The sequence below is a fragment of the Neolamprologus brichardi genome, chromosome 17, assembly GCF_056152115.1.
Source record: "Neolamprologus brichardi isolate AB-2024 chromosome 17, ASM5615211v1, whole genome shotgun sequence".
NCBI classification, from domain to species: Eukaryota; Metazoa; Chordata; class Actinopteri; order Cichliformes; family Cichlidae; genus Neolamprologus; species Neolamprologus brichardi.
Window position 1 is genome coordinate 20413848 of NC_142120.1, and position 16839 is coordinate 20430686.

The 16839-nt window shown below is 39.2% G+C and overlaps 1 protein-coding gene across 3 annotated transcripts in view; it reads right to left on the minus strand.

Moving 5' to 3' along the window:
- shank3b (SH3 and multiple ankyrin repeat domains 3b) overlaps positions 1-15017 on the minus strand; it is a 59942-nt gene extending 44925 nt beyond the window's left edge. For all 3 annotated transcript variants that reach the window (XM_087831026.1, XM_087831024.1, XM_087831023.1), the window contains exons 1-2: positions 14811-15017; positions 3270-3663 (exon numbers count right to left, since the gene is read on the minus strand). The gene's annotated coding sequence lies outside the window, so the exon portion shown is untranslated. The remainder of the gene's footprint in view (positions 1-3269; positions 3664-14810) is intronic.
- Between the last annotated feature and the right edge of the window lie 1822 nt (positions 15018-16839).

The window sequence follows — 16839 nt, forward strand, 5'->3', positions numbered from 1 at the left end:
TGTACAATCATCCCACCGTGGAAAAAGAACAGTTCAACGAAATCATTAAAAACAAATTACCATGAGATGTGCATGACCACAGCTGTATTTATGGCAGTTTAGGCAAATATGTAAATATGGTATATGTCATTGATACATTAAGGTGAAGACCATAGAAAGCCTTTAGTCAGTTTTTCTCAGTACATTTGAAATTGATGAGCTGTCATGTGACGAATACCAACCAAATTCCATTAAAAAAGGCCTTTTTTACTCAAAAAAACATTTTAAATCCAACAAGTGTATCAGCAGTCTACATTTTGACATCTGAAAGTTAAGTATAATTTTAGTTGACAGCTGGAAAACTGATAAAAAGCTCAGATGTACTTTCACGGCCCTCTTGTATAATTCAGAAAGACTGAATGTTCCTCTGTAGTGAGAAGAGCGTCTGTGTTTCCAGCTGACAGCGATCACAGTCTGGCTGTTTTACACACCGAGTGATCAGAATAAAATAATTTGAAAAAAAAAATTAGCTTGATGTCCTGAATTTCAAATTCTGTGTTTCAGAGGCTGAAAGAGAAGAAAAAAAGCACAGCAAGTTGTCGAGTGAAGGCTAAGTGAGAAGCACGTCTTTACTTGTGCTGACAGTTTGCCTTCAGCCTACATACACACTTCCACCTTGTTACAATAGAACTGGCCTAAAGCCAATTAATCAGGCACTTCAGATATTGCCGTTATTATTGGAGGAGTCAGGAGGGGAACACCGGGTAAGTTTTCCTGGACTCGAGGTCAGAAAGGGGTCTTCGTACCTTTAAATATATTTTTTTTCTTTTGTGATTATTCATTAATCACGTTGTTGTGTTTTGTTACTCAAGTACTTGTCCAGCATTTCATTCATTTATTTATTTTTTATTCTGTTTAGTTTTCTTTCAGTTTATATTAAGTAGTTGAGTTCTAGTTAATTTTTTTCACTAGTTTCAGTATTAAATTCTCTAGTGTATTTATCCATAGGTTTGATAACATATAGACTTTATACTCAGACAACTTTGAATTAAACCTATGGCAGAGTTCTGCAACAGCAAAGGTGGCAGCCGAGGCATAACTTCCAAAGGTAAAAATTTGACTGGTGATCCTATACATACATATTCAAAATGACTAAAAACAGCCATGAAGAGACTCAAAATAAGCCCAAAGAGAGAAAAAATGGCTTCCTCCTCCACTACTGACAGGGCGCCTCAGCTGCTTTCACTGCAGCCAATAGCTGCAGGATGTGAGCGCTGTTTGAATCACGGCAGCAGAAAAGCTAATTCACTTCTTCTTCAGACCTGCAAACATGACTCAAGGTTTGCAATGTTGTGGCATGAATGTGAGCCAGTGAGGAGTGTTTTTTATGCTCTTTATAGACTGAGATATAAAAAAAAGACTTCATTGACCTTAAATATGCTGGAGGAACCTAAATGAAGAGGTGGAGGAACCAGCAGAAACGGGGTCCTATATTAGACTGAAAATGAATGAGTGTCTGGAAGTGTTTTAAAATGTCACACTTGTCCTTTTTTTCTTGTTTTGGTCCTTTTACTACAAATCCTGTCCTGAAGCAAACAGCAATGTAACAGCATCAAGTCTCCAGATCGACAGTTTCTCAACACACGCGTATAATGTCAGTGCTCCATAAATGTATGTTCAGTCATAATAAGACAAGCCATCTTCTTACATCATTGCTATGATACTGGCCTAAGATTGAAAACACACTTTCCTCTGGATATTTGTTTGCTTGAAGCGGCTCTAATTGTTTTTCATGTAAAATCCACAAAGCTCAGTTAGAAGATTAAGAAAAGACCACATAATGTCCTAAAATCGCTGCAATCTAGAATACTGCTCAAATGTCTTGAACCACCACTAATTTCTTTATAATTTGCTTTTAGAAAGTGTGACTTGTAATGTTTTTTAAAGTGCTCTTGAGTAATCGTTGTTCAGGGTTTCTTATGGACATTGGCTGCTTTTTCATTGATTTTCAGTGTAGTCCTTGAACCTGACAATTTTCAGAGGACTAATAGTGGGAAACTTGGTATATCTCAGCATCGAGTGCAGTGTTCAAGTGGAAACTGTAAGAGAGGAGAATACAGAGGAAGTACCAGGCCCAAAAACTATCTACAGCAGACAATCATTACCTTACAGTCATGTGTGTAAGAAATAAGAAAAAGCTGAAGTTGATCCATCTACTGTTTACTGAAGTCTCATTGGAAATGGTCTCAGTGGAAAGCAGCTATCAAGAAACCCTTCTTGAATAAAGGAAACAGGGAGAGGAATTCCAGAAGGAGGTCCAACAGTGAGCGTTTACAGCCATCTGTAAAAGATGGTGGAGGCTCTGTTATGGTCTGGCTGCATTTGAGCCAGTGGTGTTGAAGATCTTAAAAAAAGGGATGGAATTATAAAGAAAGTACCAATAGATTCACTTTTCAGCATAACAATGATTCCAAATAGACTAATGTAATAAAGGCATACCTGGATAGAAAAGCACACAGTTGAACAATATCATTCATGGATTGGCCTCCCCAAAGCCTGGACCTCAACATTTTAAAGAAGTGTGGGATCAGAATAAAAGGCAGAAACATCCAAAGAAGAGCTTTGAATGTCCTTCAAGAAGCCTGCAGAACTGTTCATGAAGACTATTTTAAAAAATTACAGAAAGCTGGCTCAGACAGTTCAAACTATGCTGAAGAATAAAGGTGATCATATCAAATATTGACTGTCAAGTTTGTTAGAATGTTACAAACTCTGTCTCTGTATGCTCTCAATATATTGTGTTTCTAGCAAAATGAGTGGTGGCTCAAGTCTTTTGCACAGCGCTATAAAACCGCTAAAAACAACAAAATGACCTCAGAAAAACTAAATATGTCTCTAAAAGAATGACATGACCAAAACCAAACTGACTAAATGACAAATAACTAAGTAACCTCACAAAAACTAAAAACAGTCAAAAACACCCCACAAAAAATTACCACAAAAAGACTACAATGACTAAAATCAGACTCAAAGCACAAAAAATAGCCAACAGTCAGAACAAAAAGATTAAAAACAGTCATAAAACAACTAATATTAACTCCAGAGACAAAACAAATGACTAAAAAAAGACTCCAAATGGACTCAAATGGGAAAAATGACTTAAAACAAACTCAAAACAGTCTCATAACAGCTGAAAGTGACAACAAAGAGTCAGAAATGGCTAAAAGCAAATCCATCATCGCTTCAAGTGCAGAGAGGAAACCTAGTAATATCAAGATAGATTTACTCACCTATCGTCAAGAGTCCCATCAAACTTTTCCACTGTCCTTTACTGAGTTCGACTGGTCTCTTCTGGTCTTTCCTGATTCTGTTTTGGTCTGGGTTACTGGTCCGGTGATTTCTTTGGTTTCTGGTCCTGGGGCAGCCTGGTGCAGCCTGGGGTGCCTGCTTCCTGTGTCTCTGAAAGGTTTTGATTGGATGAAGATGTGGTGTAATCCTGTAGTAGCAGTAGGATGGGTGCTTTCTGCAGCAGATGGAGACCTTTATATTGTAGTGCCTTTTGTTGAACCCTTCAAACTATGAAAGATTTTGTGTTGTAATACTGTAGTTAAAGTGTAGTAATCCTGCAGGGGAGTGAGAGGTCTCAGGGTTTCAGATTGTGTTCTGGGAGCTGCCCTGCCCATCCTGTAGAAAGGGAGGAAGAGAGATGAGGAAGAGCGAGAGGAAGACGGGTGGGAGGTAAAGGCGAGGGAGGCCAGGATATAGAGGGGGGAAAAGAAGGAGAAAAAACATGTTAGGAGATGGTGGAGCAGTGTGAATCAGAAGTGGGTCAGACACAGCTGCAATTCACGGAGGCCATTTCAGGTTCACTTAGTTACACAATATGAAGTTGTTAGCATGGCAACAAGGCTGCAAACCTTTTTTTCCTTATCCACTGCCATGCTGGCAGAATTATGTAAAGTTTTACATATTGATTTATTTCTCAGTTTCTATTCTAAGCCGAGTACAAAGAAACGTGAACTGGCTGAGGGCCTCACTGCAGCAGCTGAAGCTCGTACATGCTAGCAGGGTCGATTAGCTGCTAGCATGTATGAGCGAGTCAGTGTATGGACTGCAAAGATAACCTTGAACCATGAGACTTAGCATCAGGGAGCCAGTCGCCAATTATTTTACTCATTAAGTATTTCTTTATTACATTTGGTAAGTAAATTCTGTTTTATTTTTCTATATTACGTTTATAGAGCTATTTTACCATACAAAGTCAATTTATTGTGTTACATTAGCCTTTTCAGCATCTTATTTAAGTGCTTTTATTTACTCAGTTTCGAAAATTTAAATGAACTCCATTTTTTCCTGTAAATTTTTAACTTATTCTGCTTTTTAAAGTCTTTGGATTTAGAGCTAATTTAACTAGTTTCAGAGAGAAGATGAACTGCAGAACTGCACCAAGACCCAGCAAGAATTATTTTGAACTATAAGTCAAGCATGGTACTCTAGTAGAGTCCAAGAATAAAAATATGGAGCTGGAAATGAGCAAAAGGTTATTTCAACTTACACTTGTCCTTCTATTTTCTTAACCAGCAATCCAACAGTTGCTTTAATTTGGTTTATTCGATTAATTCGGCTACATGCACTGTTGGGGAGTAACGTAATACATTACATATTTAAAATACAAAATATGAGTAACTGTATTCCGTTACAGTTACCGTTTCAAAAGGTGGTATTCAGAATACAGTTACTTTGTTGAAATAAATGGATTACATGGCGGTCTTTTCTTGTTTCATATGTTAAGCTATGCTCTCTCTATTTTTGGTAACTCCACGCTGGTGGAAACCCAAACAACACATCCATGCCTTACCCAATGTCCACCTACTGTTACTCATTTTATATTAAGATTTAAAAATCTAGTATTGGTATGGTGAGTAGCCTTCAGTAATAGTAATAAATCACACAGCAATAGTACATTCATGTAGTTGTAAAAAGCATGATAATATATTAAGCAATCCAAAGTATTCAGAATACGTTACTCTCAATGAGTAACGTAACAGAATACTTTACAAATTACATTTTGGGGCATGTATTCTGTAATCTGTAGTGGAATACATTTTAAAAGTAACCTCCCCAACACTGGACACATGCCAGTTTGACTTGTGTTGATCTGGAATTGAGAGCTGAATACAGACACCAGTGGAATTTCTTATGCCTGATCATGATAGTGCTGGCAGGAAATCTCTATTCCCGTATCCAACAAACCTAACAAACTGTCCTGCAAACTCTTCTGTGATTCTACCATATATTACAGGTTATTCACCCTGATACTTTAAAAGCTTATGTTGTCTCCACTAGTCTGTTCATATATATATAGTCTCCAATGTGTCCTGACTGATGCAGCCACCAAGATTGGGCTTTCTTTTATTTATTTATTTTTTACAATTATTTTATGCATCGCCAGCTTTAACTTATCAATGGTGGTAGAGTGCTTGAGATTCAGATACGAAAGACCAACAACATATGAAGATCAACACCTGACTCAAATTTGGCCCTACAATAAAGACCAAAGTTATGCATGACCAAATCCGAAAAACAGACTGAGTGGGAGTAACCTCTGGTAGTCTGTTAGCTTATGGTAGCCTACTTGCAGGCAGTTGGTGGCTTGCTAATTGCTAACAGCATGCTAGCCAGCTGGTCTGTGTGGGTCTGTCTGTAAAACCGGAATGTTTCCACAGCAACGCAGACAGCAGGAGGACATGTTGCAAACAAGAACACAATTTAAAACAAGTAAAGACAAAGATTAGAAGGACTTCCTCTGACTCACGCTTCCTGTTTCCTGTCTGGGTTGCTAAGGAAACGGATGTTTGCCAGGAAAAAGCTGAGAACCTGGACTTCACTGATAAAACACAAACACTCACATTTAACTTCTGTCTTTGTGACAGACCCTGTTGAATTTTCCTTAACTGTAACTTGATTTGACATTAAACCCTCAAATAGGCATGCGATAAAAAGACAACCCAATGATGGTATAATTCTTACATTAGTCCTCATAAAAACAGCTATACAAGAACACAGACATACAGATACGCAACTTTTTAACATTTTATGCCCCATCACTGAAAATTTAAGAGGCAACCCAAAGGGCTGAAAAATGAAGCTGAAGAAAAATTGCAATTGCTCTAACGTCCACTTGAGGCAGGCTTCTTGAGTACCATATTCCCAAATTTCTGCATAAATCAATAGATGGAAGAGGATATGACATTGTGCTGGTTTTGTTATTTGTCAGGAAGATTGTAAAACACCTACTATATTTATCAAGTTAAGACGATTTGAAAGAAGAAAAATTGAGAAAAAATCCTGACCTCTGGGATTAAGACACAGGTTGTGTTTAAATGCCTGAATGCAAATGTTAACTATAAAAACAGAATTCAGACAGACTAGACTCAGACTACATGCAAATTTGATATAAGGTCCAGAAGCCCTGTTATAGAATCATACATTAATGCTCACAGAGTAATAAAATGGAAAAAAAGCTTAACACTAAAAATCTATATTTCTTACTATATTTTTTTTACTGACGCTCATTGGGTAAACACCAAGACAAACGCTACTGAAAAAGTTTAGACCCTCCTGCTATTCATCCAGGAATGTTGATGTTGTTTCCAGAGAATTAAGTGGGCGATTGACATCGATTTCATCCAATCACATTTTCCTAACTGTAACCTGATTCTAACCTGAAACCCCACAAAACTCTGCAATAACATTGTTACCCAATAAAATGTCCCCGCACTCACACTAGTTCTCACAGCTGAACAAGAACACATGCACATACACATATTCTTGTATATCTTCTTGAGGTCCCTCATTGACAATTGCTTTGATGTGACTTAATTTAAACCTGAACCATCAAACAGGCCTCTAAGAAAGCGAGGACCTGACAAAATGTCCTCAGAAGGTCAAACGCTTACAGAAGTCCTCCTGAACAAGAACACATCCACATATTCTTCTATTTACATCTTTTTGAGAAGCCTCATTGTTATTTCCTTAGCTGTAACTACAGAACAGAACTAAAAGTACTTAAAAAAGGTCTAATACTCACAGTCCGAATAAACATGGATGAACAAGACCACATTAATTTTGTCCTAATTTGTATTTGATATATTTCACATCCAACATGAAGTATTAAAACCTGCTGTTACATTATGTGATGAACACATTACAAATCCCCCCCAAATCCTGTGTGGATTAAACGATCTTTGGAGATTTTTAAAAATATTATAGCCCATCACAACACCAAACGCAACACAGCATGTACCCTATTTACAAGTGTTGTCTGTACATGTCTTTTCTGTGTCATCGAGCTCCATTGTTGTCCAAAAAAACCATCAGTGAGCTGCACTGTTGCTCAGAGAGAAAGACTGTTCCTTCTATTTATAAATGTAGACACTAGAGTTTATTCAGAAACGACTGCAAAGACTAACAGTAGCGATCACTTTCACATCTAATTTAGGGTTATAGTTACCCTTTAGGCCTGTAGTGAGTTTGCATTGTTCGCCTGCAAATCAATCACTTCATGAATAATAACAAACAGGCGTCTTGTAGAGAAACATACTGGGATGATTACTGTGGGATTGTTTTGTTTTTCTGATGGCCTTTATGAACCACAGATTTGACAAAACCAACTGAAACTTTTAAGTGCTTTTAACGGTTTGAGTATGTGAAATCTGAATATAAGTAGGGAACACAACAGTTGTCCAGAAATTATGCCAAAATATATTGATTACCCTGTGGTGCTGTTTCCAGCAGAGGTCAAAAGATTAAAAGATGGATTGGGCCCCCGCATCCTGTACATGTTTACTGGTGTGAAGAAAGGGCTGAATTTGAAAGTGAAGCTGTTGATTTACCTAAGCTCTGCTGCTACTCTTCCACATCGTTAGGAGACAGATGAATTGATTGGGGCATATATCTACAATACCTAATCGGCATCTCCTAGGTGAAGGTGAGTGTTCTTGGCATGCCCTACTGGGAGGAAGACTCAGGGAAGATCCAGGACATGCTGGACATATTATGTCTCACAGCTGGCCTGGGAATTTCCGGATGAGCTAGAAGAGGTTGTGGGGTCTGGGTTTCTCTGCTTAGACTTGATGGATGGATGTTCAACTGCTTGTTAACGGAAGTGTCTAATACCCCAATCACATGGCTGTAGCTTGATGCTTCTAGGTATATAGAAATGGTGAAGACGACCTACTGAAGTTCAAACCAACCATGGGGAAGAAATGCTATCTTTTTGTCTATTAGGATTTTCCCATACAATCAAAGTGGTTATCTGTGTTACCCTATCTCAAACAAACACTTGTTACAACCAAAGTATATAAAAGAGCATCTCTGAATGCTTATGTCAAACCTGGAGGTGGATGGGTGATAGCAGCAGAACGACACACCAGATGCCACAACAGAGAACCGAGGCTATAATTCACACAAGTTCCAAAATTTGACATTGGAGACTGGAAAAATATTGCTTTGTCTGATTTCTGCTACAGAATTTTGAATAACTAAAATGAAAACAAGGATCCATCATACCTTGTATTTTCTGGGCACACTCTGTGCCCCTTAGTAGCAACTGTGAAACCTGTACACCCCACAGCCTACCTGATTACTGGTGCTGACTATGTCCATCCCTTTATGACTGCACTACGCCCATCATATGATGGCTGCTTCCAGCAGGATTACAATCCATGTCATAAAAGCTCCTATCATTTCAAACTAATTTCTTAGTTAGCCTGGGACAACCAGATAACTCACAATCTAGGCAGGTAGGTAGAACACTAGGCTTTTATTTGGCATAACAACAACAAGACCACACAGGACAGGTCTCCACGGCTCTACATGTGCCAGTTTCAGGTAGATCCCTGTATCAACATGTTACAAAGGTAAGGTCTCCCTCAGGAGAACATGAGAAAGGTGTGGCTGGCTGGCTGTAATGGCTATAGGCAACACACACACTCTGGGGGTCTTAGTGGCAGGACCTAATAGTGCTATGCCATTATAACAGACGCTATAATATGACAATGAGTTCACTTTACTTAAGTGGCCTCCACAGTCACCAGATCTCACTAGATGTGGTGAAACAACAGATTTCCATCATGGATGTATGTAAGTATACAGCAACTGTGTGATGCCATCATGCCAACACACATGTTAACATGTACCCAACTGCCAGACACTTAAAGCTACAGTTTGACTCAGGCCTAAACTTTAACTGAGACATCAGGAAAGTCTTCCAGTCTTGCTTCAACGAAATCAGATCTGTCACCACAATTAAACCAGTGCTTTCAAAATGTGATCCGTGAAAAAGTCGTCCATGCATTTATTTCCAGGTTAGATTACTCTAGCTTTCTTTTGGTTTTTTGGTATAAATGAAATGTCACTCGTCTCCAACTGGTTCAAAATACAACAGCTCTGGTTCTTACTGGTTTAAGCAGATGGCGTCACATCACCCAGATCCTGGCTTCTCATCACTGGCTCCCTGTAGGTTTTAGAATTGATTGTAAGATTTTACTGATATTTTTAAAGCCTGATGTGGTTTGGCTCCAAGCTGCATAGCAAATATGTTGACCCCACATGAGCCAATTCAAAGCCTTAGATCCTCAGCCCCCCTGGCTGTTTTGAGACTTAAATCTAAAGTAGATGATGTTTTTGCCATCAGGACTTTGGAATGACCTACCTTTGAAATCAGTGTGACTTCTAAAAATCACGTATTTATGTGTTTTATATGATGCATTCTCTCTTTCGTTGCTCTTTCTGACATTTATTGTTCTATCATATCTTATTGTTTTGTAATTGCTAGTGTATCATTTAAAAATGTGTTGTATACTTTTATGGAGAGTTCTACTGTTTTAACTTCCCATTCACACTATTGTTTTATTTTTGGCCATACTGTGTGATGTCTGTCAAGAAACTTTGTCAACTCTTTTTTTAATATATGTCAATAAAGTTATTATCTCTCAGAGGCAAATTCTGAACGAAAAAAACTAGAAATCTTATATTTTTTTTAAAATCAAAATTGCAACTACTACTAAAAAATATTGTATTGAACTTGTATAGACCACAAACCCTAAAAACTCTGCCTCTCCAGCTTTTTATTAGGACTACTCCTGTTTTTAAAAACTCATGGTGTACATTACCACACATGCTTCATAAAAGAATCACTATCAGGGCTTCTAAGCTTTCTGAGGCTGAGGATCAGGATTTTATCACGGGGAGTAGACCAAACCACACAGCAGCATGTCACACCAAACCACTCTGGGGATGGTGTTTGTGCTGATATGTGATGGCAGTAGGAACTTAAGATGCCACTGCTGTACCTCACTGATTGAACCTCAGCATATATAGTTTCACTGTGTGCAGTTTAACCCTTACACTGAAAGTTATTCTCTATGTTAGCCATCTGATGAGAGATAATTATATGTAAACCAGCCAAACTAGCTAACTCTCCAAATTCAAATCAATTACATTTTATTTATATAGCACCAAATCACAACAACAGTTGATTCAAGACGCTTACTAGTTTGTTTATTTTATCCTTTGTGTCCGACCTGGAGCCTATATCCTTTCTGGTTTACTACTGACTGACCTCATAAGCAAAGAGGCACCTTTCTTAAGATTGCGTACAGGTTCACGCTACCGTAAATCAGCCAAATAACAAAATACAAAAATATTTTAAAGGTTGAAGGTTTATACCAACTTCTCTATGTTTTTGTTTGAGCTAGCTTACTGCAAACTTCCAATTCACCTCAACCTACTAAATTATCTCCTTCACAGATGACTGGCCTCTACATTTGATTATAATATCTGGAAACTTTATTGGACTTGTTATAGGTTTTGGTCCTTGAAACTCTTAGTGCTAACTCTGTCCTTGTTTACTTTTGGGAAATAAAAGAAGATATGGACCTAGAAAAGGTTAATACCGTCACACTTAACAATCAGATAGTCACTGTGGATGCATTATCTTGGTCTTCAGTGATGCTGTAAGGAATCTTGGAGTCATCATATCCTTTAACTCACACATAAAAGACATCTGGAGGACCACGTTCTTTCAGTTACTTAATTTGTCAAAATTAGGAACACCCTGTCTCAGAATGAAAGTGAAAAATGGCCTTTATCCTTAATATCAGGAAGTCCTAACAGCTCTCTGAAAAAGCCTCCAGGTGATCCGAAAATGCTGCTGTGAGAGTACTAAGAGACATCATATTTCTCTCATATTGGCTTCTCTTCATTGCCTTGCTGTAAAATCCAGAATTGAATTTCAAACAATTGTCCTTATACGAGATGAGATTTCTCACTCGCCTAAATGAGTCGAAGTAGCTGTGCAAACAGACCAGTTTGTTTTAACCGAACCAAAGTGAAAACATCCCTAAATTGAATCTTGAATTCATGACTTTAATTTGATGATAATTCCAGTCCTCTTCCAGCAGTTGAGAGAGCTTTTGACTGCATTTGCATTCATTATGTATCTGCGCTCTTGCTGCACTTCTCGCCACATGTGTCGCTCTGAATATAAACAGCCACATCCTGATAGCACCTCTGAATGCTTCAGGTGTGCTCACAGCTGGATTTAAAGCCATCCATCCATTTGTGGTCAGATCACCAAAGATGCTTTTTATTGTAAGGTGTGAACAAGATGTGTGTGTGTGTGTGTGTGTCCTGGAAATGCAGCTCCCCTGGCCATTACCATGGTAACCAATAGCAGGAGCTGATAATACACACTGAATTTCTCTCCCTCTGACACACACTTTATCTTGTCAAGTTTCGCACATCACTGGGAACCTAAAATCTGAGGAGAATCTGTACTTCTCACATTAGAGTAAGAACAAGAATTCTTAGAGCATCTGATACAATGGACTGAATGAGCATCAGTGTCTTCTCCTGAATGAGACAAAGCAAATTGGAAAAGATAAAAACCAAACAACGATTTCTGATCTCGAGACATAACATAATATTGTTTCAACATATGCATCCAGCATTTTCTCATTATACTCAAGGCATCACTTGGCATCGGTGCCCTGACGAAGTGGTTGCAGCAATATCTGTAGCCAAGAGATAAAGGCCTCGTTTTACAGCCCCACAGTGCCCACTTTAGGTGGTGGAAGAATACACTGTATGTATGTCAGGGATGTGTTTTTCTCCTGTTGTTTTTTCCTTTGCTGATTTGTTTTATGTAAAAACTTAGTTTGATTTAGTTCCTGAACTCTACCTGGTTTGGTTTAGGTACTAAAAACTACTTAGTTTAGCTTATGCTACTGTTGTTTTCACTATTTACAGAGACATTTGCTTACAGAGAGCCTATGGAGAGGCATTTTTATTCATCATAAATGAGCTCCTGTGCAGTCCTCCAAAATCCGAACTGCACACCGGATGCAAATCTAATTCTAAATGGGTGACTAGTAGACCAGAACAAGGAAAGAAGAGACAAAGGAGTTTACCAGGAACAGGAGAAGTGGAGAAAAAGACACCAAAGACCAAAAAGCTCAGACAGTGGGTACAGTGGACACTTTTTTATTGTTTTTAACGATTGTTTTAATTTCAGCTCTTTGTATGTTAGACCATCTCTCTGCAGCTGTCTCATGGACCAACAACAGCACAAGAGTGTCCAAGGGTGGACACTCTTGTGCTATCCCATAAATCACCACAGAGATACTTTTAAAGATAGCATGACCATTAAAAGATTTAAAAATATCAATATCAAATATAAGACTGTAATGAGATGTAATATTGAGAAAAAGAGGCTCAAAAACAACCGCAAAGACCACAGAATGACAAACGGACAATAAAGACTCAAAGAGACTGTAAATGCAAACGCTAATGCAAACATGTTTTCCAACAAAGATACAAGACAATTAGTGTTTCTGGCCTCAGGGCCTTCATGGACTAAATGGGGGTTAGCGTGGCCAAGGCCAGCCTGTTCGGGGCCTTTAGGAGGTTTCCACACAGCTGGACCTTTGGAAACATCTGTTAACTACAATTTTCACCATTTTCCACACAAATAAGTTCTAATAGTGTAATCACTCCTCTGAGAAATGTAAATGAGCTTAATGGACAACAAAACAACCCTTTTTAACAATTAGGTTAACTAAAAAAGTTGAAGCTGGCTGCATCAGCCAGTCCCCACAGACTCATACATTCAAATGTCTAACTTAATATTAGAAATAAACAGGTATCTAACATTGCTAGTGTGTAAAAGTTTTACCACTAGATGTCAGTGGATCAGCTGATTTTTGCTTTATTACCCCTCCCAGTTCGAGTGCATAACAGTAGCTAAGATGGCTGCTGTATGACAAAAATGTTTCAATCTCCAAAATAGCTGAAGCCAACCTGTATGTTTCTACTACTGTTTGTACTGGAACCTGCAGATTTTCCCTATTTGTGGAAGGCTGTCAGTCCACTGCTTACCTCAGCTGTTAATGCTGGATGAGAAGTCTCTACACTCTTTACTCTGGAGTCATCAGTCAGAACTGATACAGGTCATTGATACAGGTCACTTCTGACTGATGACAACTATACTGTGGTGAGTTGTTGAGGATATCCTGAATTTTTCTGTCTGAAAGCGCTGCTTTTTTGTTGCTGTTATTTTTGTTAGCTGTGGTTAGCTGCCAGTAGCTAGTCTTAGCGAAACTGTCTTTGAATTGAATCTAACATTGTCTCTACGATGTGCGAATGTAATCAATATCAAAGGAAAGGTATGATTTTTAAAAATCTGGCCTAAGAGGTCACAAGCCAGCTTCCACAAACTGCAAATCGGATTAATTATAAGATGTCAGATGTCTTGTCTTGTTTGATGAGTGAAGAACGCCATTCATACCATTCATTCAAAACTACGATCTGGCATTTAAGAATGGAGTTTTTCCAAAGCTTTCCAGAAAAAAATCAGCCTCTATGATTTTTTTAATTACACTTTCTTTTTGCATTAATTTGTGATATAAATTTCTTTCACAACAGCTTTTAACCACCTAGCTGTGACAGCAACAAGATGTCAAAGAGAGTCAGTGCTTTAGAAGAAGATCCACTTCCTGTTCCTGTTTTAAGTGGGGTTTTTTTCTTACTCTTTTTTTAGTGGGATGGGCTGGAGGGGATCATGTGTTTAGGTGGTCGGTCTGAGACTACAGCCTACACATTGGCAGCTGCGCTTACATAATACACACATACTCAAAGGACAGTAAAGTGATGCTGGAGGAAATAGAAACAGGAAATAAAAAGGCAGGACAAGAAAGGAAAGGAAAGGAAAGCAGAGGAGAGGAGAAGAGAAGGGGAAGGAGGTATGCAGACATAAAGGAATTAAAAGATAGACAGAGAAGGACGTAAGAAGAGTAAAGGAATCAAGAGGAAAAAAGGAAGAATGCAGAATAAAAATTAAGGAAGGAACAGACAAGGTAAGGTACAGAAGAGGTGAGATGAAAAACAGAGACACGGGGATAAAGAAAAGAGGAAGGGGACAGATTGGCAAAGGAAACTAATGGGGGGGGGGGGGGGAGAAAAAGTATGAAAAAAGACCAAGACATAGAAAGGAAAGGAAAGGAAAGGAAAGGAGGAGATGAAAGACTGTTAGGGAAAGGAAAGAGATGGGAAGGAGGGATGAGGGAAGGAAAGGAAACATATGATAAGAAGAGGTAAAAATGGTTAAGTGTGAATAAAAGGAATCACGACTTTTAAAGTTACAAATTACCGATTCACACACCTACACACACACTTGCAAACATATTGCTGAAACATCATCCAAACAAATCTTTAACATACACACACAGACACACACACACACACATAAAGCGCTGCAGAGAGAGACTCACCCAGAAGATTGCCGACTCGTTCTCCATGATGATAAACTGAAAAGAAAAGATGGAGAGAGAAACACAGAGGAGGAGGAGAGGATGGGAGAGGATGGAAGATGAGGAGAAAAGAAGAGGAGGAGGAAGAAGAAGAAGAGGAGTATCTGGAGACAAAAAGAGAGAGGAGAAGAAGAGGGAGAGAGAGGGAGAGAAGCAGGATGAGTGGAAGGCTGGTCGGCTCAGCCCACACACTGCTAGCATGACACACTGTGGACGCAAGTGTGTGTGTGTGTGTGTGTGTGTGTGTGTGTGTGTGTGCACGTGTGTGTGTGCACGTTGTCTCCCACTCCAATGCGTGGGTTAGAAAACACACCTCTCTCTCGCTCTCTTTCTTTTTTCCGTGTCTTTTCTCCCTCGCTCGCTCGCTGTGAGCATGAGAGAGCAGAGAGAGAGAGAGAGAGGGGGTAAGCAGTGTGGGCGTGGAGGAGCGGCCCCATCACCATGGCAACGATGAAACCTGGTTGGAGGGGGGGAGAATTCAGCATCTGAGCATCATCACTGGCATCCAATGATGATGATGATGATGAGCCCCATTTAAAGATGGATGTGGGAAAAACAATAAATAAATCACACACTTTTAACTTGAATTTCAAGAGACTCGACCAATCAGAGTGCACGTGGCCCACAATCACATGACTCCTTCCCCTTCTTCACATGTAAACCTCTCACCCGTCACTCAGCCATACTATATGTACGCACCACTCGCAGAGCGCCACCCTGAGGAGTTTAACACGTCACCACAGGCCTCCTCTGAAAGCTAAACTTGGACGTAAACGATTGACCTGGACAAAAATGTTTTGAAGTGTTCCATGTTTGGGGGAAAAACCAGAATAAATATCTTTATATGCACTTTCCAATCATTTAACATGGAGACATGTTGATTTCTGTGTAATGGACAGACGTGCTACCTAAAGTTAAGGGCAGGGAGCGGCAGAAGATGCGGCAGAAGACATCAGCTGTGATAAACAAACAATAAACAGTTGTTTTGACCAGTGAGGAAACAGCGTGGATCCAAGGCACACCGACAATGGTGTGTTCACAGTAACCGGCAGAAGAAAATCTGAAGTATTTCAAAATCAGAAAACATGAACAGATTAAGTTTAAATACTGTTTGTACATTTAAGAGCCAAAAGAAATAATTAATTATGCTCTTGTTTTAGACTTGTATTCTTTGTAATGGCCACCAGGGGGCCACACTTGTGGCTGCAAAAGGTCTTGTGGTCCTATAGAAATGTGTGGGAAACCCTCTCTAAATACCTTCCTGATGAGTTTGTGAGCCCATTCAAAGAAAAGAAAGGACTAATACCAAACAATCAAGATGGAGACGTTGAAAACACTCAAGGCTTCAGAAGAGGACTTCACAAATCAACAGGTGACATCATGTTCACATTGTCCATGTTTTATACCGACTGTGGTTCTTCTTCTTGTTTCTTGGGCTACTAACTTCAGGGGCTGCCTCAGTGGATCATCCCATCCCATCCTGAGCATCCTCCACACTGTCACACCAACCCTCTCCATCCACAAACCTTCTCCGTGACCTTCCCCTTTCCCCCCTGTTGTCCGTGGTTATGCTGCAGATCTGTGTGCAGAACTTGTTCTTTATCTTCCAATCACAGAGAGAAAAAGTTGCTATTGGTGTGTCACAGTGCCCTTCTAATGCAAAGGGAATTGATTATACAGAAATTCACGCCCTGTGGTGAGTCTTGAGGTGAAGACGCCACTGCATGAGTTAAAAAGATTTCAGCTTCAGTGAAAAATTAGCTGATGACAATTAGGGTCCCGAACCTCATCAGCTGGGAGCCTCCAGACGACATACACTGAAGCTGTTTGGGTTTTTTTCTCCAGGGAGATGAGGACAAAAGCAAAACGGAATGAACATGACTGCTGTAACAAAAGAATTTCCAAACTTCTGGATAAATAAAGTTGTATTGTCCGTTAATCTGTGCTAGTCCTTGATGCTCTTTGTGGGTCATTCTTCAGTACCACAAAA